A 23795-nucleotide genomic window follows, 5' to 3' on the forward strand; every position below is an offset into this window, starting at 1 on the left:
TCATATCCACTAGGCTATCCCGACTCATAATAATATATTTCGCTAGAATCAGTCGATTAGTATGAGAGAAACTTCAAAAATATCATAGATTGCCTTACCTCATGAATGTACCATGATAGATGATAAAGCTTTTTCTATGTTCTATGACAGACTATTATTTCGTTGAAAGAAAGTGTTTCCTCAGCTATGAGCAATAAAGTTAGGTGTTACGACATTTCACTATTAAATAAAACATCTATAATACTTTAATTAACTAATACTCCCACATAATTGCTTAGTTCAATTATCACAAATTCAGATAATATCTTTTGGCCACTAGACCATTTTGAATCATACAAATTTTTTGCACGGCTTTAAATTAAGACATGTTCGCACTTTCGAAAAGATTAGACAAAAGAACGATGGAACAGTTAATTGCGACTAATGCAATCAGAAAGAAAGTAAAGTGCGAGTTTTGCTAACGAGTATGTGTAAAATATTATCATATAATAAATATTATAGTTTTTGTTGAAGGTATTAACTCTGAGGCTCTGAAAACAGCGGGCAATAAAGCGTCTGTTAAAAAGATTGTAATTGGCAAGCGAGATGTATCTATAATTTAACCAGAACGCATTCTGTTCTGACCACAACAGTGGTACTGATTGGCGGTACAAGAATGACCGTACAGTACCTACTTCCCTCTTAGACCATTAATAACTTCCCCGGATGAGGTGCATCACAGAGAGTTCTAACAGCCGTTATTTTACAAGTCTTTGCAAAGTTGTAGGACAATAAATAGGCTAATAATACTGAAAGATTATGCCAATTTACTTTATCAATAGATTTGCGTTCACTGCAGACCATTTGTAGGAACTCCCAAACACCACGATTTTGTTCCTATTCAGACTCCCTGCGGCTTGCCTTGATGTCATCAGGCGCATTTTATCGCTCAGTTCCATATCGCTTGTAGCCAACCGCTCGTTTCAAAACCCAAGCAAAAAGTCTAGAATCGTGATGGACTGCTATATACGCCTGACAAATTTGATTAGCAGATCCTTTGTGTTGGGCACAAATGGTGTTTTTTGCGCGCAAAACGCCCGAGCGGGCCGCCCGTTACGGATACACTTTCTATTTGAGAGAATTACATAAAATTTCGCGATCACTATCTCGACGGCTGTGATGAGCCGCTGTCTCGGGATATAATTTAATTGGTAATCAGATATTGCTGTCTTTGATTTTAAAGGTGTTAATTATACTTCTATATATATGTACAATGTACATAGGTTTTCTATAAACCAATATTGACAAAATAGACAAGTTGCCGCTTAATCTTAAATGGGAGTCCATTTAAGACACGTTCGTATTTAAACAAACCATGACTCTTATGGTCACAATTGCAAAGAACTCGTCATAATACTACTACTAGCTTCTAGGCTACTTTAAGCCTAATTAGCAGATGTGGGTATAGGTAAAGGTTACGTGGTAACGTAACGTAAAGTACGGCACCTGATGGAGCCCGAAGGCAGAAGCAGAAAATGTGGGCGGAACGACTCTTTAAGGGCGTTTCCTCTGAGACTTCGGATTAGGGTCATTCTGGAAGAGTGTTTTGGCCTGAGTGTATCAGTCCGGACGCCCCCGAGATCGTGGGTTAAAAAAAAACCACGTTCAGGTGACGTCACAGCCTGACAAACTATCCGTTACCGTGTGAACTGCCCAAAACAGTCTGGATTATGTATAACTTATTTTTAATAAGGCAATCATAAATGGAACGAAAACACACAGCACATTATTGCCGACCTCTCTGGCACAGTCGGTAGTACTGTGGATCTCAACAGAGAGGTCCTGGGTTCGAATCCCAACTCGGGTCAGTTTAGGATTTTATAATATCTAAATTGGTTTAGGTATGGTTTGTTGGTAGGCATCTGCCGTAACTAGTTACCATCCTAATTTATGACGGCCTCCGTGGCGCAGTGTCTTGCGCGGTAGCTTTATAAGACGGAGGTTTTGCGTTCGATCCCCGGCTGGGCCGATTGAGGTTTTCTCAATTGATCCAGGTCTGGTTGGTGGGAGGCTTCGGCCGTGACTACCACGACAAAGATGTACCGCAAATCGATTTATCCGGTACGATGTCGTGTAGAAACCGAAAGGGGTGTGGATTTCAACATCTTAATTGCAACATCACTTTTTCAACAGGTGAGAATGTAGTCAAGGGCTAACTTGTCAAGAATAAAAAAGAAATGCCATCACAGTCCAAACTCTATAATTGGCTACCGTACTTACTTATGGTAGGAGCTTGAGCAGACAAACTTTCAGTTCTTATAAAATGACGAAGGTCTGGGGTTCACGGGCTCTTAGACCATAAGGTATGTATGTACCTAACGTTAAACACGTTTATTATTAGACATCTTTGATTGTAGCCTAGCCACGCTCAAAGCCGAAAATGTTGTTTTCGCTATTATTATTGGTTATTGTAGCAGAAAGTTTAGCTGACGTATCAAATGACGGTCACGCAACGGAAATGAGAGTTCGTTTCGTAACCATGTAGCCAGGAATTCAATATGACTTGTAAAAAATTCGCCAATCTGCCTTTGACTGGTAATTACAAGATTCTTTATTTAATTAATCCGCTGCTTTGTAACTGATATTCGCCGCGCATTCAGTTCTAATATAAAGTTTCAGATTTCCAGAAGCAATGATCTCCATGTCACTAAGCTACCTACCTACGAAGTTTTCTATTTTTTAGACCGTCATTTTAAAATTGACTGTGATAGGCGGACACGTAAGTGATCTTATAATGGTGCCTTTTTGTATGAACATCCGAAACCCTAATGGAAAATAGGCAATATTAATAAGAAGGTAGTGGGTGGATGTGGCTGGAAGTGGCTGGATGAAGCGTATGATCGTGTGTGGTGGCGCGCTCTCGGAAATGCCTATGATCAGCAGTAGACGGATACAGGCTGTTTTTTTATTATTCTTTACAAGTTAGCCCTTGACTACAATCTCACCTGATGGTAAGTGATGATGTAGCCTTAGATAAAAGCGGGCTAACTTGTTAGGAGGAGGATGAAAATCCACACCCCTTTCGGTTTCTACACGGCATCGTACCGGAACGCTAAATCGCTTGGCGGTACGTTTTTGCCGGTAGGGTGGTAACTAGCCACGGCCGAAGCCTCCCACCAGCCAGACCTGGACCAATTAAGAAAATCTCAATCTGCCCAACTGAGGATCGAACCCAGCACCTCCGTTTTGTAAATCCACCGCGCATACCACTGCGCCACGGAGGCCGTCGAAATGTTGATGATGATTATTATACCGTTTCTTTTCTAATAAGCGAAAAATTTCGGCTTGTGCTGAGAATAAGGTAATATTACCTTTCTTTTCCAATTTGTGCGAAATCTTAGGCTACCAATGAGTACGACAAAAGTCAAACGCGCGGAGATCGAAGCTTGGATCTTTCAAAAAGTCTGGTGCAACTATTTCTGAACAAAATAAATGGTCACAAAAAGGTTAAAGGTACACCTATATGTTATCCATAATGGATGCTATTATTAGATCGCGTATCTTATATTTTTTCATTACTTAAATATCTTTGTTCTTCAAATCATGTGTGCCAGGAACACGGACACCGGAAATCCATTCCACACCTTAGTAGCTTGCATCAGAAATGTTGCTACGTCAACGTCGTCCGGGTCGGTCGGTCCGGTGTAGATGTTAGCCACATTCAGTGCAGTCTTTACTTATTATAGTAGTCGTAAGAACGGTAATTAAGTATGTAAGTACAGGTGCGATGTTTTCTCGTTTACGAAACAGTCTCACAGTATTAGCATCTGCTTACATTAACAGTAACAGGCCTGGGTGCATTATAGCGGCCCACGTATTCTATGCACGTGCTGGGAAGCAAAAATAAACATTTGGCCACTGAAACTGTTCGCTTTGTCTTGTCCTCCATTTTCATGGAAGTCATCCGGACGTGGATAACTAACCAAGTATTAAGGAGGCGTCAGGGCTGGTGTGACTTGAATTTGTGGGTTTACGTGGCAATTTCGTTAGGTGCGATTTTAATTTTTGCGTCCTGTATACCTACAGTTCAAATTCGAATACGTGTTCTTCGCCGAGTGTAAAATACCGGAATCGCACAAACGACCCTTTAAGAAGAGGATTAAGTTTCTGTGTGACTTTTCATCTTCTCCGTCTTGCAGCAGTAGGATTAACTATTGCAGAGCTGGGCTCACTCGAAAGCTGCAGGAGTTCTATTGTGTCGCTTAAAGCAATTCCAGTACTTTTACTACTAGAAAAAGGTTTTTGGAAGCGATTTTCCTCTTATGTTATTCGATTGATATCTTGATTTATTCGATGTGACTTCACAGACTACATTTTGCAGTTTTCACCCCATATTGTCTTATTTATTTTAAATCTTTTAAAAATGTATTGTATATATTCATGATCATTCCCTTTAAATGACGTCAGGTGACGGATGGACAGGGAGTGCGCATTGTAGGTGTATTCTTAGCATACCCTGAGAAGTGTTGCGGTGGGCCAAGTTTGAACCGTCATTTATAACTTTGAATAAAAAATATCTCAAGTTGAAATCGTTGTTCTTGAGTTCAATGCGAACGCGCATTACCAAGATCGGGGTAAGATTTAGGCGGCGCGGTCAACGAGTCGCAAACATGTTCTTATTCTTTGTTTCAACCGTCTGTTTGTTTGTGTGTTTGCTTTTTGGGGAGCTAAGTGAAATGGGGCGGATGAGCTAATTGACAAAAAATCAAATGAGAATACGGGGATAAACTATTTCTTTTTTTTTTTGGCTACAAAGGCCCATTGGTTAGTTACAATCAAAAATAAATAATAAACTATCTCACCGCACCAAAACAGAAATGAATTTCTGCAGAATCGGCGAGTCAGTCTTACTTGCTAACATGTTCAAGATCCTATTGGAGCTCGCCCGCAGTCTTGCTAAGAGGGATGACTTCCGTTTTCTAATTATTGCATAAAAATCGTCTGTCCGCTCCTGCGCAAACATACCTGACGCTGAGCAAAACCGCGGCAAGCCCAACAGCATCCTGAACCCAACCCAATCTATGACACTCACAAATAATGTAGCTTTGTTGTGGTAAACGAATTTTCAAAATTGGTTCAGTAGATCCTACAGAGATTATGCCTACAATACCACAAATTTTACCTCTTTATAATATTAGTATTTTTTTTTACTTATACCTCTGCCAAATAAGCTCGCTTTCATCTTATACTGCATCGTCACTTAACTTCAGATGAAGATCGTTAAGATCTAACTTGACATTCAGTAAAAAAAGTATGCGTCTCGGGACGCTCGACAGTGATAATTTCAACCTGCTGCCTTATGCGTGAGAGAAAGGGAAGCCAGACATAGTGGCGCCGTAACGCGTTACGTTACGAAGCGGTTTACCCTCCCATAAGAAGTTATCACTTAAAAAAAATATATCCAAATTGTAGCCTAAAATTCGTCATGGATTTGTTGAATATCTGGCCGATTTAAATAATGTTTGACCTTCCATTGTTGTTGGGTACTTACATTATTTTTGGGTTAACGGGAAATACCTTTTTAATAACATTTTGGTTCTGGCCTCGGTTCTTCCCATCCCTCAACTTTGTGTTTCGAACTGTCATATACTGGATAGCCTTTTTACCTGATTCCGGCGAAGTCAAAGGGAGGGGTAATGATTTTGGGAGTCCTCCTGGTGTGGTAGTCCATCAGCTGATATGATGATGATAATGAAACTGACCCGAGCTGCCAATCGAAGCCAGGACCTCTCTGTTGAGATCCACAGCACTACCAACTGCACCAGAATTTTAGTTTCTAGTAAGAACAGCGAAGATGCGGAATGCCCTTCCGGCTTCTGTGTTTCCTAACACTTGATGACATGATTTGAGCACCTTCAAGACAAGAGTGAATAGGCATGTTCTAGGTTCTTCTATCGTACCGGATCGCTTAATCGCTTGGCGGTGCGTCTTTGTCGGTAGGGTGGTAACTAACCTCGGCCGAAGCCTCCCACCAGCCAGACCTGGGCCAATAGGTCCAGGCGCAGATCGAACCCAGGACCTCCGTCTTGTAAATCCACCACCACCACTGTGCCACGGAGGCCGTCAAAACCTCCTATTTGCTATGCGTTGCCCTGCGTATTATGCCAACCTGAAGCATATTAAGTCATGAGCCATTAAATTGCCCTTATTTGAATTTGCAACGATACTATTTAGACGAGAAACACAATACCCCTTTTATTAAAATGTTAAATATGTATTTCGAGCAAGTAATAATTCCGCAAATTATAAACTAATTGGTATCAATTACCAATTAGTTACATAAACCAATTATTGTTATAAACTGAGGGTACAAATAACTGTAAATTGATTTCTTCATTTCATTTGTGATTGCTTTACTTTATAAAGCCTAATAAAATCGGTATTATGGCTAATAAATACCTTTTTTGTTACTGCGTATTTGTTGTATGCTACTTAATGTGACCGTGAGATGGAACGAAAAACAAACGAACAGCAACAGACAAATCCTGGGTTCGAGTAAGTTTTTAAATTTAACTAAATAGACTTAGACAATCTTGGATCAGCCAGCTCAGATCAGCTATTAAAGCAATAAAAAAAACATTCCGTTTGGGGTGGCAATAGACGACCAAGGAAAAAATAAGCACATTTTAGCAGACTCAGAGGTAATTACAAAAATAAGAAAACTAATGTCGAACAAAGGTTCACAACATTTCACTTCATTGTCACAACATTTGTCATGAGAACTTAATTAACAAATCGAACTGTAACCAAAATAAGTCCCTAGGATGGCAGAGAATGACCTTGAGTGGAGTCACGCACTTGTGAACGATGTGTGTAGGGTTAAAGGCGCCTTTGACAGATATCTTACACTCCCCTTTTCCACTCAAGTCACTCCCCCCTCCTATCTCAAGTAAAAATTACACAACAAGATATGTGGACGGCTCGAACGCCACGAGCACACTGGAGCCGCCCGTACCGCAAGTCGTTGCAACGCGGCGATAACACACACGAAAGTTAAAGCAATTTAAACTCGCGTCATGGAAATTGACTCGTATGTATCATATAATGTCATGTTCTATTAACATTTTTATTAATTTATTAACATTTTTTTATTAATCTCTTTGCAGTTATCTTTTGGGTAGGATCCATAGGAGAAGATGTCATCGAGTTACCTTAATGATTATAGGGCATCGAGTTAATAATTAATAGCATGCGTCCACAGAGTCGCATCGTACGTATCGAACTCATCGCATCAAATGGATTTTAATTTTACAGTAAGTAGATAATATCACTTGTTGATAACAGTGGACGCACTTGTATGACTTTCTATACAAAGAACACTAAAATTCCGTTTAATGGTTCCGATACGTACGATACGGTTCTGTGGACGCCTGCCATAATTTGCCTGCAGTGGATCAAAGAGGCAGTACTCACACTTGTGTACTATATCAAGTAGGCACGAGTACTTTAAAGTCTCATCTTAAGCGACGTATTCAGAGCGGAATACTTAATATAAAGTATGATAAACATAATACTATTTTAATGATAATGATCTAACCACACTTAAAACAATGTTTAAACTTCGCAGCGACGCATAAAAAAGATTCCGCCGACGGTAGGCCCGTTAACAATGGAACAGTTCGAAATCTGCATCGTATCTTTTACATAGGCGTTAATTAAACACAATTATAATAAAAAGAATAAGTAACAAAGCATCAATCACGAACAGTATTGTACGCAGTGCTGGACCAAAAGCCTGCAATGGCTAGACGTACCTTATCATATAAAGGACTAGCGAACGCCCGCGACTTCATCCGCGTGGGATACGATGTAAAATTTCAGCCCGTATTACACACCCTTGATATAAATAGTCCACTAATCATTTAACAAAAAAAAAAACTTCAACTTCTTTCTTTTTAACCTTTTAGAGGTGGAATTTTGAAAAATGAATTACATTTTTAGTATTTTTCTCATTTTTTTTCATGACAATAATGAATATGTATTTATGGATATTTAAAAGGTATCTCGGCGGAAATCGGTCTGTATGGACTATTTGACGCTGGTGAATAGGCCAGTGGATCTTTTAACTGTCGGTATTTTTTTTAATATTATTCTCGGAATAATATGTCTTCTAGTCGTCACTTAGCTTCGCGGCAACCCTTTGAAAAAAACCGTTGAATATTTTCTTGTGAGAACTTAAAAGGTCTCTAGCGAAGGGTTAGTACAAAGTTCAGGGTCTGGCGATTGGATACGTCCTTCCTCATGACATCTCATAAATAATATCAGTAAATTAAGTTTCACACTTGGATAGTTGAGGATCCTTTAAAACCTTTCAAAGCCACCACAGTCCAAGTTTCACTGTAGCTAAATTTACCTATGCTCAAAACTAAAACTCAAAATTCTCCATTCAATTAGGCTTAGTTTACAAACATGTTTGAAACGTCAAGTTTTGTCATGATTTAATGATAATACGGCACGGTAAGGTACGAGGGTTCCAAACGCGCCTTGGTCCTAGAAGATCCCACAACAAACTTAGCCAAGTTATTTTTTGTTTACCACCATTTTACAAAGTATTACAAACTGAGGTAAGTCTGACTATGATAGGCTCTCGTTCTATACGGTCCTATAGTAATCCGTCATGGCCACTGGTGCAAATTATATTTTCATTATGCGTAATATAACATTTTTTTTATTAGCTACAATATCATTTTTATACTTTGGATGCAGCTGTTTGTTTTTTAGGTAATAGCGGAATGGAAATATTATTACGATCAATATCAGAGTTCGTGTAAAGAAATTAAATGAAGCCATCATGTTCATATAGGTAACGCATTAAAAAGTGGATGCACAGTCTGCAACCAAAAAACGTCCTACTCAATGAGTGCCAAACACAACTATTTGGCACTCAATTTAAGTTGTTGCGTTTGCAAATTCAACCTTAAACTTAATCCTTGAGGTTGAGTTTGCTCTGCATTTGGGATTTTATTGAATATTGGACTATAGATAAAAGTCTTTAGGTATTATTTTTTTTACTAATAATTTTAAAACTGTAAAAGTAAAATTGGCCAGTTTTTATATGAAATTTTCTTTTTCTAAAAATCTATTCATAACAAAGCATTTGAAAACAATCAACGACGAGCGAAATACAAAACCTATAATTATATATATAAATAGGTAAAAAAATTATAGTATTGTAGAGAGCGATATACAATGAATAAGCTTAATTACTTTTTGAGGCTACATCAAAGGCTTTCAGTTTTATAAACACTTTTGTTACAAAAGTGGAAGAAATGTCTAATTCTTTGCGTATAATAGCTTTCAATATTTCAAATGTGCTCGTTTGGTTTAGAGAAGTTTTTTACTTCTCTTCCTTTAAACAAAACGTTTAACAGAGCATAGATAAAATACCAATAGAAAAAGCATTTTTTAAATTCGTATGTGAAAATAGAAAAACTAAAAACATAACCCAACCAGTGGCATGAACAAGGTATTCTACTAAGGTAGGCATTTTAATTCGTAATATGAATTATCCAATTACATGCCACCGTCATATCACTGCGCCACGGAGGCCGTCGAAACCTTGACAAATAAACTTTATATATTATAATAGGTACCCGTAACTCTATTTTCATTTTTAGTTCAGTGTCCCTTAATTAACAAGATTAATTGTGTTGTCGTAAACAATACTTGTTCTGCTAGCTACGAGCATGTCAACGGTCTTTCAAAAAATGCAACAAGCACAACAAAAGCGACAGAAACAGACATTTTGTTCTACGCACTGGCGGCAACAAAAAAGTCGCTTTTAATAGCTTAATTATGGGATTCAATGCTTGCATGTGAGCGAAATGTCTCTTATTAGTTGAAGACTCGTTATCTGCTGTTATTACCAATATTATAATAGAAAATACTTTGTTTGCTTTCGTACGTTGGAACTAAGAGATCCTATACACTAAGTATTGTTTTTTATTGTAGAGAATCAAAGTTGTTTCATGGGAAAGAATGACTGGACCTTTTTCATTTCATAATTTTAACAATGTTTATAAAATACAATATATTGTAATACAAAACATTGTTGTAAATTTATCATTGGATTTGTAATTCGGTCGATCAGCCTGAATAAACCGTGAGTTGACGCGAATAAACCGTCTTTAAAATTGCTTCCATGGTTTGTTGCAGCTATCTATATACATATACATAACTATCATTCCTATTCAATTTTTCAAATTAGGTATCAGTAGTAACTACACCATTGTACATCTTAAGAATCAATCAATTTCCACTTTCAATTAGTTAGTACTACGAATTACGATAACTCACACACGGTGGAGGGGGAAGCGCTGGTGATTTGAGATAATTTTGTTGCTTTTCGAGATTTTTATTTATGCCTTTTGACTCGGAGTAGCTACGGCTACGACCTTCATTTAGATTTCAATCGTTAGCTCGTTTTAATAAATTCTTTAAATTTTAATAAATTTAATAAAATCTATATATTGTATGTATATAGATTTTATCTCTGCCTCTGGCTCCGATTCCGGAGGGCGTGGGCTCGAATCCGGTCCGGGGCATGTACCTCCAACTTTTCAGTTGTGTGCATTTTAAGAAATTAAATATCACGTGTCTCAAACGGTGAAGGAAAAACATCGTGAGGAAACCTGCATACCAGAGAATTTACATAATTTCTTCTTTAGGCCAGCGTGGTGGATTAAGGCCTAACCCCTCTCATTCTGAGAGGAGACTCGAGCTCAGCAGTGTACCGAATATGGGTTGATGATGATTGTATGTATACAAATGATCAGTTTAAAATAGATACAGTCAATATAAACAACCATAAAATCTGAACTGTTGAATGTGTATGGGCTCTTATATCCTACTTACCATCTTACATACAGATAAAGCTTTATTATTTTATGGTAAAATGTAAGATTATACAAATAAATAGACTGCGAAGCTGGCTCAGCACGCAGAACGGATAAAACACACTAATTACTGATTGTGTCTGTCTATAAAAATATCTTAATTCACTTATACAGCTGTAAAAAGAATACCGAGAAAACCTCAAACTACGCAATAAACTGCGTAATAATACATGCAACTTTGTCTGCAGGGATTTCATTTGTTGTAATCCAGGAGAGAGTGCATAATTTTGAGGGGGTGTTTAGTAAAAACTGATAGTTTGTTCGGTGGATCTTTTATACGACACCCGATATTAGAATACTTGATTTAATTAATCAAGAGTTGAATATTTTATTTAAATGCAGATTACAAAAGTTTTGCGGATTACAATTACTTAAAGAAATGTTTCTGTTTCTAATTGATCGGATAGATATTTTGTTTGTGTACTATTACATTAACATTTTTTCTACTATTTTATATTATTTACGTTAACAAATTCTTCAAAGGTAATTTAAGCTGATATTCTTTGAATTTATGTAAAATACAAACAATAATGTATTTTACAAATACAATATTGTTACATTTTACAATACAAACTGTAATGTGATCAGATATAACTAACTCTTGAATTTTAATTAACCTTCATCATAAAAAAAACAAATATAGTTAATGAAGTTTATAAATCACGAACCTAAATCAGTTGGCAAGTCTAATTTTACGTATAGGAAAGCTAGGCACATGTTAACTAGTTTGATACTTAATCAGACACCCCCTGAAAATTGGTTGTGCCCTCTCAACATAGATTGCTTGGTATTAATTATATGATAGATAAAAACAATAGAAAATAAAAAACAATGTAATTAGTTATAATAAACTCCTGAATTTTAATTAATCTTCATCATAAATAAAACAAATACAGTTAATGAAGTATATAAGTAAATCACGTACCTAAATCAGTTGGCAAGTCAAATTTACTTATGGAAAAGCTAGACACAATATGTTATCTTAACAAGTTTAATACTTAATCAGACACCCCCTGAAAATTGGTTGTGCCCTCTCAACATAAATTTCTTGGTATTATATGATAGATAAGATAAAAAATTTAACCCTTAACTTACGCTTACCTACTTAAAAATATTTTATTACAATCGCAATTTTATAATGGCCATTTTATTTTTTATACCACTTCAAAAGCTTTTACAGATGTTTTTGAATTGGATCTACGATAACCATTAACAATAAATATCAACCTGTCAAGCCATGATACATATCGATTCTCATTCTACAATCGCTAACGAATCAATAATTATAAAGAATATATCTGATTTACAATTTGATCACATTACCTATCAATACCAAATAACATTCTCAAATATTTCTTAGTTTTCGAAGCGTTTTCGAAGCGTCCACTGTAGAAACACGATCGACATGTTACATGGCTAGAGCGGCAGAACTTTAAACAGTATGAGTAGTTCTTGAATTTTTTTTGGGAATTTATATACTACTACTATTATATACTCTCTACTGTAAGCTCGAGTACAATATTTTTCGCTTCAAGGAAAAATAAATTAAAAATATTATGCAGAAGAAAAACCGATGGCCAAGGACGCAAATGATTTGGCAATGATACGGAGCGAGCTGGGGACTTACCACAACCTATTGTAAAATCATCTTGATCATCATCACCATCATCATCATCATCATCATCATCATCATCATCATCATCATCATCTGTTCATCTTATTTCAGGGCGTAAATAATGTAACTTCAGTAAGTGCTACGAATTGAAATGGTCGATGACGTTCAAAATCACTGTACGAATCAATCCTGCGATGGGTACGAAAGGTCGAAACATTATGAAAAAGCTACGGACTTAGTTTACCACGGAGATCGTGTTATGGCCCCAGGGACTCACGTATCCTCAGTTATAGAACGACTTTAGGTATTATAAAATTACTAAATTTCTAAAAAAAGGAGTGTTAGGAAATCAATGCTTTTTTTAAACTGAGCTTTCGAGCTTTTTGCGCTTATGATATCTTATATCTTTTGCAGTAGTTCTAAACACAAGGGTCCTTTGTTGGCTGTATGGCTGTGACCAGTGGTTACTTGCTTCTACCCTGAGGGCCTGAGGGGTTAATGTAAGGCATGAAAGTTTGCAGGGTAGGGCCTTGAAGTAGGGACATTTATGTCAAAGTCTTGGATGTTGTTAATAAAGGCATTGTTACGTAAAGAACAGTATAAACGCATTGTTTATTTATTTTATTTATACTTTATTTGTACACCACAATATAAGAAAAAACAAATTATAAAACAGAAAAAAAGTATAGCACAGAAGTACGATACAAAAGGCGGCCTTATCGCTACGTAGCGATAAGGCAACCTTGGGTTTAGGAAAAATAAATTATTGTAATATCTATGTAAAGTACACGGGAGAAGAGTGACATCGAAACCCATTTACAAAAAATAATTTTATCGCGAAACTCATAGAAAGAAGACAATAAAATTAAAATATTTCTGCTTTGCTGTCTCTTCTTCAGTTTTACACAACCACGTATATCTGTAGGTATTTTGCCAAAGTAAAAGAATTTTCAAAATTAGTTCAGTAGTTCCAGAGATTACCCCTACATTACCACAAACTTTACTTCTTTCTATTATAAGTATAGAAAACAGATTTTCGCATAATACATATAAAATTAAGCACATAAAGTTGCTGCACTTCGCTAGTTAAATAATAAGCACGTAGTTAAACAAAATAAATGATCTTCACACGTTCTTATCCCACTTTGAAATGATGCTAATAGGTATACGATTCAGTACTGTATGGCTATAAACTAAGATTAGGTATTCTTTATTAGTTTGAGTATTTTAAGAAGAGAAAACAAAAAAATAGATAAATAATGGTATACAAGGAATTAATGCTAAAGCGTTAGCTTCAGCGTTTTCTAAGTTCTGTGGTGGTATAACTGTCTGCCGTGGTAGCCTAGTGGATATGATGCCTCCGTTTCCGGTGTGGGTGTGGGTTCGAATCCAGTCCGGGGCATGCACCTCTAACTTTTCAGTTGTGTGCATTTTAAGAAATTAAATATCACGTGTCTCAAACGGTGAAAGAAAAACATCGTGAAGAAACCTGTATACCTGAGAGTTTTCTTAATTCTCTAGGTGTGTGAAGTCTGCCAATCCGCATTGGGCCAGCGTGGTGGACTATTAGCATTGCCCCTCTCATTCTGAGAGGAGACTCGTGCTCAACAGTCAGCCGAATATGTGTTGATAATGAAGGCTCAAATAAGGCTTAGGCTGTTAAAGTTCGAAAAGTTTTCCTAGAGGAAGATTACGGGTAATTGAAGTTTTCATTGATTGATCGCATCTTGGAAGCTTGGACATAACTCCAAAGTTTATCTCCCTTAAAAACCCTTTGCGCAGTACCTAGCGATAATGCAAGCATCCACTTATAAACATTTTTATTGAACTTATTAGTGATAGTTTATTTTTTATGCGACGAAACGAAATTACAGGAGTCGAAATTCGTCAGAATGGCTTCGAGAGAAGATGTTCCTCGACTTGACGGCGACATTGTCGTGCCTCCTGTATGATATTTTCAAATAAAAATGATCACACTTGGAAGGAACTACGAGGATTTTGAATGTGATTGTTGTTAGTATATTTTTTATGCAAGATGCGTTTGTCCCATCTGATGGTTAGTGTAAATGTAGTCTAAGACACGCTTGCTTAGAATATGCCTAAATTATTTTAAAGATATTAATGATCGAACTATATCCTCTCGGTGATGAGTCCGGAGTCCCCATTACCACTGATCTGTTGAGGCTTAAATTAATAATCAATCTAAGCCTCAAAGTTTATCTCCCTTAATAAACCCTTTGCGGAGTACTTAGCGAAAGTGCACGCACCCCCGTCCGCGTATAAACGCGCGCGGGCGCACGGTTACAGCACTCGCGAATTACTCGCCGACGTGTGCGCGCGGCGTTAGTGCAGTGTTGTGATTTCGAATTTCGAACGAGATTTGTGAATTCAAATTTTATTTTTTTTAAAGTGCACGTTGGAGTGGCTTGGGTGAGTGGTTATTTGATTTAATTTAAAATAATTTTTTTCATTATAATATAAAATATTAAAAATAAGTTATAGCGTTAAGTAAAAAATATACGTAAAAAATATATCTAAAATCCACGTTAAAACTAATAATATTATAATAAAAATAAATAGAGTTTTTTAAACGCGTCCTACCTTAGATATTCGCTATTAAAACCAATTACAAGTAAAAATATAATTTTTTTCATTAAAAAAAAAATTAAATACAGAAATTGTATATAGTGTATAAAATATTAAATTATAAGTATAGTAATTTTATAACATCACTAAATACAAAATATTTTATTCAAAAAGTATCTTACTCGTACGTTTCAAATGGTTTTTATTATTGTCAAAATATTTAATGAGTACAATTCGAAACAAATATTTTATTTAGGTACACACCATGCTGCAACATATTAAAAGGAAAACAGAAAATAATAAATAACTAACGCTAAAATGACAACTCTACCGAACAGCCTAACGATGTCTACGACAAAGTAATTCTTAGTATATAAAAATCAAGTATTGGGTGTTCAGAAATAAATTAAAAATTCTAGACCACCACAAAACGTCCACCCTAGTGGCATCAAATATGCTTTATAAATAGATATTTCAGTAGAAGAATACGTAATGGTAATAAAAATTACCGCCAGTATCCCTTTAACGTTAATTCCTAACGTATATTTTGACCTAACTTGTTCACAACATTGTTAAGTACACATTTAACAGCTGCAAAGTTATGTAAGTCTTGCCATTGAACCAAAGACAAGGTTTTTATATTTACCGGTATTTTACCGGCACGTAGGGTTGGCTCTATATTAAAAACCGTATGATAATGTGGACAAATTGATAATTTAAAATTGGAATTGAACGGAAAATGCAAACTTATTGTTTATAAAAAAATTTCAATGAATTTGAAAGAAAAAAATTAAAAAATTAATTTAAAGAAAATTCGTGTGATGTTATTTAAAAATAATGTATGTATGGTTTTATTCATTTATAAATTTTTCATTATTTTATGTATTTTTTTTTTAATTTTGATCATGCAAAGAATTTTGTGTAACTTCCTTTGGAGTACTTTGATGGAAAAGTCATATTTTACTTAGTATAGTCACAGAAAACATATGTAGTTCATATAGGATAGTAAATAGGTAAAGATAACTAGTATTTAGCATTCTATTAATATTTTAAGACTATGAATATTCACAACGTAGAGCAGTGATAGCCCAGTGGATATGACCTTTGCCTCCGATTCCGGAGGGTGTGGGTTCGAATCCTGTCCGGGGCATGCACCTCCAACTTTTCAGTTGTTTGCATTTTAAGAAATTAAATATCACGTGTCTCAATCGGTGAAGGAAAAACATCGTGAGGAAACCTGCATACCAGAGAATTATCTTCATTCTCTGCGTGTGTGAAGTCTGCCAATCCGCATTGGGCCAGCGTGGTGGACTATTGGCCTAACCCCTCTCATTCTGAGAGGAGACTCGAGCTCAGCAGTGAGCCGAATATGGGTTGATGACGACGATGAATATTCATGTTAATTAGTTAAGTTATCTAATAAACTTTGAATGTACGTGAAAAACGGATTTTGTTCCAAGTATTAAGCGTCAATAATACTTGATTAATAAGTACTTAATGCGACATTTGCGCTTTTTTCTTAGATTTTCTGGTCTTCTGACTTTTAATTATCATATTTCCCATTTATCCAAAAGCTAGTGCTTATTTTATTTGCTTACCAAAAAGATACTCGTAATCCTTGCTTTTTTGATAGGTGACGTCTTATACTTATAGGTGAATTTAGATGATTTAAATTCATTAAATTGCCTACTTTATTTATGTCATCATTTAAATAAATGCTGCATATACATTATACACGTATCTATTAGCTATTATTCCATATTTTAATCATGTTATGAAAATATATATATTACGAAAGCAAGTTGTGACAACCCTTGCGTATGGATGCTGCATTTCTTGCCAGAGTTTCTATGTTTGTTGCAACTTGATTTTCCTCAGTATTTTCAGATCGAACCCTTATTGGTCACTGCCTATAGCGGGATTAGCAATTATGATTGAATATTTTAAAGGCATCATCTTATACCATAAAACCAGCTTAGTGAATCCTTTGCGCATTTATATATTATCGGACATAAAATAATATATTTTAGTTACTGCAGAATATAGTTAACTTGTTTTAAATGTGTGTCGGTCAGATTTTGGAAGGCAAGCTTTGATAGCCACTGGAGCAGACGTGACTGAGACCACGTACCAGCAAGTGCAGTGTAGGAAGCCCTTCAGCCAGATGGTCATGGATGGTGAAGGCCCAGAAGGCAGTGGGAAGTGGCTAATAGAAGAAGGCGGAGGATCGTGTGTGGTGGCGTGTTCTCGGAAAGGCCTATGTCCAGCAGAGGATGGTTACAAGCTGATGATGGAGTTTTGAACTATTCTTGTCTGATTGGCCTCAGTTATGGTACTTGCGTATTCTTCCATGACAATGCAGTGATACGGTACCTTGAAGGTCGTTTAATATTGTTAGAAGGTGTCCCTAAATTAAACAAGGTCGAGATTTAAAGTAAGCATAAACATAGAGACATAAGCATTAACAAAAAATAGTTTTTAAATATATTTTTGCTAATTTTTGGTAACTTTTAATGCGATCGCTAGGTCAAAGTGAGCTGCGTCCCGAAAATTATCACAATCGATTATTTTTGCTTTCTTAACAAAAATATGATTCCGAATCGATTATTCTACATTCACGTTACCGTTTTGTCGATAATCGATTAATAAATCGTTTTACGCACGTTTCCGTGAAAGTGTCAGTTGGGTGCGAGTAGGTATATAGAAAGTGATAATTCGGTCATACCCGAGTGTTTGTTCGTATAATTCAATACATTGTCAATCAAACTGTAATTTAATCGATTTTGTCACACAACTCGGCAAATAAGGAATGATATTGCAGTATTTCCAATGCGAATAATTACGGAATCTGCATTATTGGCGCAGGAAGATGAATTGCCAGATGTCTAACGCTTAGTATCAATCAGTCGATGAATAAGTAAAATGAGCTGGTACAATTGATTGAGAGATTAATTTGTATGAAGTACGAATTCCCCTCGTCAACTGTATTGAATTTCGAAGTACAAAAACGCCATAGAAAAATAACGTAGCGGTTATTATTAAGTTTAGTCTGTAGGTACTACAAATTCATTATTATCAATAATTTTTTCTTTTATAAGTTTGATATTTTTCCTAATCAACAGTTTTCCTTGATGAATTCACCCTTATCAATAGTTTTCCTCGTACCTCTTCCAAGAATGTCTGCTTCTATATTAGATTGTATCGTCACTTAATATCAGATGCGATCGCAGTCAAAGGCAACATAGAATAACTTAAAACAGAAAATTAGAAATACTTTTTGATCAATGAATTGCCAGATGTCTAACGCTTAGTATCAATCAGTTGATGAATAAGTAAAATGAGCTGGGACAATTGATTGAGAGATTAATTTGTACGAAATACGAATTCCCCTCGTGAACTGTTTCGAATTTTGAAATACAAAAACGCTATAGTAAAATAACGTAGTGGTTATTTTACTATAAAGTTAAAAGGTTGATCTGTTGGTATTTATGATTATTAAATTGTCAGATGCTACCGCGTAGCTCTGTCGATGAATAAGTAAAAAGAGCTGGTACAATTGATTGAGAGATTAATTTGTACGAAGTACGAATTTACCTCGTTAACTATTTTGATGCGTTTGGTTATTTTACTATGACGTTTATAGGTACTACGAATTCATTCTTGTCAATATTTTTTCCTTGATAACTATGATATTTTTCCTAATTATCAATTTTCCTTGATAAATTATTATACTATATAAGTTATTTTTTTAATAGCATTTACGTACCTACTCTAATCATGCAGTATATAAGGATCTATAATATACTCATAACGTGGTGTGTTAGATAGCGTTCTGTTGACAATTATTGTTCAATTAGCATCAAGCCGACCAACGGCTTGTAATAAAAACTATTAAGTTCCTAAAATAAAAGAAAAACACCATTGATGATTGACTCTTTTTCTCTCCCATAACATTTTTCAAAGTGAATATCATGCTCATTGGCTGTTAGCTTGATGTAAAAGCTTAATTACGCTAAATCGCGGTCTAATTAATAAATACCCGGGTACTTTAGACACCTGTAGGATGGAGTGATTGACGAGAGTGGGCGTGAGCTATTAAGGACTCCAAGTGACAGATAGTGTCTGTCTAATGGACAAATTAAGAGATCACCGTTCTGATAACTTGATTGTAATTATTTCGCGGACTTGTTCGACTTGCGACAGATTGATTTGTGCGTATCAAAAGCGCTTTATAACCTTCATAGACATGGCAGATTCGATACTGAACTGTGGTAAATGTATTCTTCTTAATTCTGCGCTTTAGGGTGAGTGGTCGCAGTTACTACTACGGGTAACACGTTACTTCTCTACTTTTGGTGGTAGGTTGCATTGAGGAAACACTTAACTGTTGTATTTGGGTTTCGTTTCGCTTTATATGTATTAGTCATAGTCAATCTTGTCAAATTCTAGACTTTTTTCTTTTCACCCGGACCTGCACCACTAAATCTAACCAATTCAAATCGTAGACTTACTTCTAAATGTCAAAGAACTTTAAAGTTCTTAAAAGCATTATCGATGAAATTGACAATCTTCTCATCATCTTTAGTTTTTGTTGATTCGCAAACTGCTGCATAAAAATAATTTTCCATACATCAGATTATTACGTACATAAAATTGTCGTGTAAATCAGATGCTAAACACTTTCGCTGAGAGAAATATTACTTTATAATAGCGGCCAATTTGATGTCTTCGTTGTGACATTTGCCCGACAATGAGGCGTTAATATTCTCATAATGCTGATCGCACACTGTCACGAGAGCCGCTTCTTCTTTCCTTATACGCTAAAAGCAGCGACAGCTAGCAGCAGTGTAACCGAAAAGGTGCTAGGGAGATTACTATTTCTCAGTGATAGAGATTGGAGAGAATTCCATTGACTTTCGTCTTCACATGAGAAGTAGAAGTAATAAAAAATAATATTACAAATGATGTTTTTATTATTTTAAAATATATTTTTTTAAAGCAGCAGAATCAGTGGTAGAGTCGGTACAAACAGACAAAATTGGCGCTTGAAATAACTGAATTTGACTTTTGAAAATAAAAAAAAACAGACTGTCTCCTCTCATATACGAAGAAAGGCTTGGCCCTGTAAATAAAAATATTAAAAAACATATAGCTCTATTCCTCACTATACTATAAGATCAAATAATAATACTGTATAGTTTTTAATCAAACACTGCTGTGAAAAGGTATTCTAGTATTTGTTTCACTTGTTATTTACTTTTAGTTTAAAGGTTTGTTTACAATTGAATTAGTAGCATTCCTAAACACACATTAGATTTTAACACAGTGAGACTTTTTTATAGAACTGGTCGGCATATTGCACCAGTATTCACTAACCTGGTTGCTTTTAGATATGATACTGTAGAAAGATTATCCCATTATTTTTATTGTCATACTTCTGTGAACAAAGATTATCCCATTATTTTTATTAATATTAGCAGTTCGTAGAGAGCAAACTTGAAAGAAAGTTTGTGTAGCATCGCAAATCAACTTGTAGTTGCTAACTATTGTGATTTATATTATGCATAATAATTATTCATAGAGAGCACTTGCGGCTCTTGCAGCAATGTGCGTTCAACTTTATGTGCCCGAGTTTTTTTTTATGTTTCCCATGGACGGATGTACAAAATTACTAATTGCATAATAGCGGAGAGTAGGCATAAAATGAAAGCATAATCATGACACAAACATCTCAATTCGTGTTGGACTATTTTAGATGTCGTGTCATAAATAATGGGCTTTGTATATTCAGTAAGTATAGGTATCATATGTATGTACCTAACTTTTGTTTTTCGTTTGTTGTTAAGAGGCTATTATTCGTGGGGTTCACACTAGATAAAATAGGCACTAAGCATAGATTATTTTTCAAAGATACGTTACTTCTAGAGTGCGATTTATGCATTATAGCGTTACGCTAAATCACTTAGTACTAGTCATTGGGTTGACACATAGCTACAGCCATAGACAATTTGGCAAAATGTTGATTTTATTTAGTTCTTAATAGAGAGGAGAGATATATTCGTCATCATCATCAACAACTCATATTGAGCACTAGTCTCCTGTGAATGAGAGGGGTTAGGCTAATAGTCCACTACGCTGGCCCAATGTGGATTGGCAGGCTTCACATACCTAGAGAATTAAGAAAATTCTCAGGTATGCTGGTTTCCTCACGATTTTTTCTTTCACCGTTTGAGACACCTGGTATTTGATTTTCTATAATGTACGTTACTGAAAACATTAAAGTGTATGCCCCGGATCGGATTCGAACCTACGACCAATATTATATGGACGATAATATATGGGCGCAAAGAACATATATATTGGTCATCTTAAAAAAACTAAAAAATTCGTTAAAAAACAGATTCAGTAATACCGATCTTCTGTAGAGTGAAAACAGCTATTATCGGCCTTACAACTTTAATTTTGTTTTTTCGTTTTAAATGAAGAGTGTAAGCATGACAGATTGACAATTATCTTGTCTTACAAAAATACTTTTGTTGGAAGGCTCTGTTTTATAATTAGTACTATTTTGTTCTATACAAAGGGTCTTGTATGTTTTTTTTTTCTTCTAAAAAAATATCTTGTATATTTTGATGAGTTGTTCTTTTTGCCTACCTATGTTGGTATATCATCAGGTATATCACATCATAAATAAATAAATAAACAAAATAAAACAAAATACAAGTATTACTAAATTGACATTAATAATAATTAGATTGTATATTACATATTGACAAATTTGTATAATTTGTATTATAATTTGTAATTTGTATTAATTATTTTGTATTTGTAATTTGTATTATTGCAATTTGTGCTGGTTATTGAAATAAAGGGTGTTATTATATTATGTAGGTATGTAGGTACGAGTAAGTAACTATAGTCGGATGCATTTATTATGACATCTTCGAAGGTGCGGGTGTTCCTACGAGCAGGTCATACAAATATCAAATGCGCAAAATATTTTCTACCTCATGACCACTTTGAAGTCGGTGCCAAGCCCGTGTGGTGTTGATTTTAGTCGTTACTGAAAAACACATGAAAGATAAAAAGAATGTCTGAGAATCAGAAATCTTTACTATAGTATAGCCTTGAATTAATCACTGGCTTGGCAGCTCCTTCAAAGTGATCAATAGGTAAAAATTATTATAATTATTTTCACTTTTCAGTTTCTTGGGTACGTTAATGTTTTGTCGGTATTACTTTTTCTTAAATAGTTATATACTAGAGATAGGGATAGTGCATCAAAACTTAGGTGGACAAAATGTGCATAATTGTCACAATTAGTCGCTTATTAAACAACAAAAGTTATATAAATACATAATAGATAGATAGATATACTTTATTTGCACACCACAAAGACAAAAACAAGTGAAATAAAAACAAATTAGGAAGAGATCAGCATACAAAACGCGGCCTTATCGCTAAGTAGCGATTTCTTCCAGGCAGGTGGCGTAAAACAAAAATAACCATAGTATTAGTAATACACATACATACAAATAATTTATGTCCTAATACATAAACAATATTACACAAATACCTTCAATAATGAATAAAATACATATCAAGATATACTAATAAATACATTATATTGAAGAGAAATAATATATACAGATCGTCTTTACTGCACCAGATATTGATATTGTATAGATAATACCCAAATAGTCTGCAATTTCGAGTTGTGTGTTTCGAGAGGTGTAAAAACTATATAAAACAATCATTGTTGTCATATGTGAATTAGAGAGTGTAGCTTAATGTTGTTCAACAAGGCTTTCAGTGTCAAAACGCAGCTTTAGGTTAGCGCAGAAATTAATCTAAACCGGTAGCTCTCTTCAGTCTTTTGTGATTTCTAATGACAATCGTGAAATAAATTGGCCAAGACGTTTGAGCCACTTTCAAATCTAATTTAAACCCATTTGTTCACTTAACCTTTTTAGTTCTAATTGAACTACATTTTAATGTAGAGTAAAGACTTGGATACACTTGGAGCGATATATTGCACAATATCTCTCGAATCCGGTCCGGGGCATGCACCTCCAACTTTTCAGTTGTGTGCATTATAAGGAATTTAAATCACGTGTCTCAAACGGTGAAGGAAAACATGATGAGACCTGCATACCAGAGAATTTTCTGAATTATCTGCGTGTGTGAAGTCTGCCAATCCGCATTGGGCTAGCGTGGTGGACTTTTGGTCTAACACCTCTCATTCTGGGAGGGGTTTATATTGATTATTCTTGTTATCACCATGTTATATTATTTATGTAGTTAGTTATATAATGCATTTTATTTCCAAGCCTATTTATAATTTAAATATAGTAATAATTAATCATTAACACTATAATTTTGTGATGGACCTGCCAATGCATAACTTTAAGCAATGTGTTAAAAAATATTTACTTAGTCGAGGTTACTACACCATTGATAAGTTCTTCAATGATAAAGATGCTTGGAGGCCATTGGATCAGCTTCCACCTTCACACAGGAAGTGAAACTATAAGAAATTGTAATGTTGTCATCAATATAATATTGTATGATTTTTTTTTCAAGAGCAACTTTTGAGTTTCTTGCCGGTTTCTTCTCAGCAGAACCTGCCTTCCGAACCGGTGGTAGAATCTTTACAAACT

General features: G+C 35.3%; 1 protein-coding gene across 3 annotated transcripts in view; it reads left to right on the top strand.

The window, feature by feature from the left end:
• The first annotated feature begins 14821 nt into the window (after nucleotides 1–14821).
• Nucleotides 14822–23795, top strand: part of LOC112053382 (uncharacterized) — a 141451-nt gene continuing 132477 nt past the window's right edge. For 2 of the 3 annotated variants that reach the window (XM_052884218.1, XM_052884219.1), the window contains exon 1: nucleotides 14822–14979. The gene's annotated coding sequence lies outside the window, so the exon portion shown is untranslated. The remainder of the gene's footprint in view (nucleotides 14980–23795) is intronic. The other variant, XM_052884217.1, reaches the window with a different exon arrangement.

The sequence above is a fragment of the Bicyclus anynana genome, chromosome 11, assembly GCF_947172395.1.
Source record: "Bicyclus anynana chromosome 11, ilBicAnyn1.1, whole genome shotgun sequence".
NCBI lineage: Eukaryota > Metazoa > Arthropoda > Insecta > Lepidoptera > Nymphalidae > Bicyclus > Bicyclus anynana.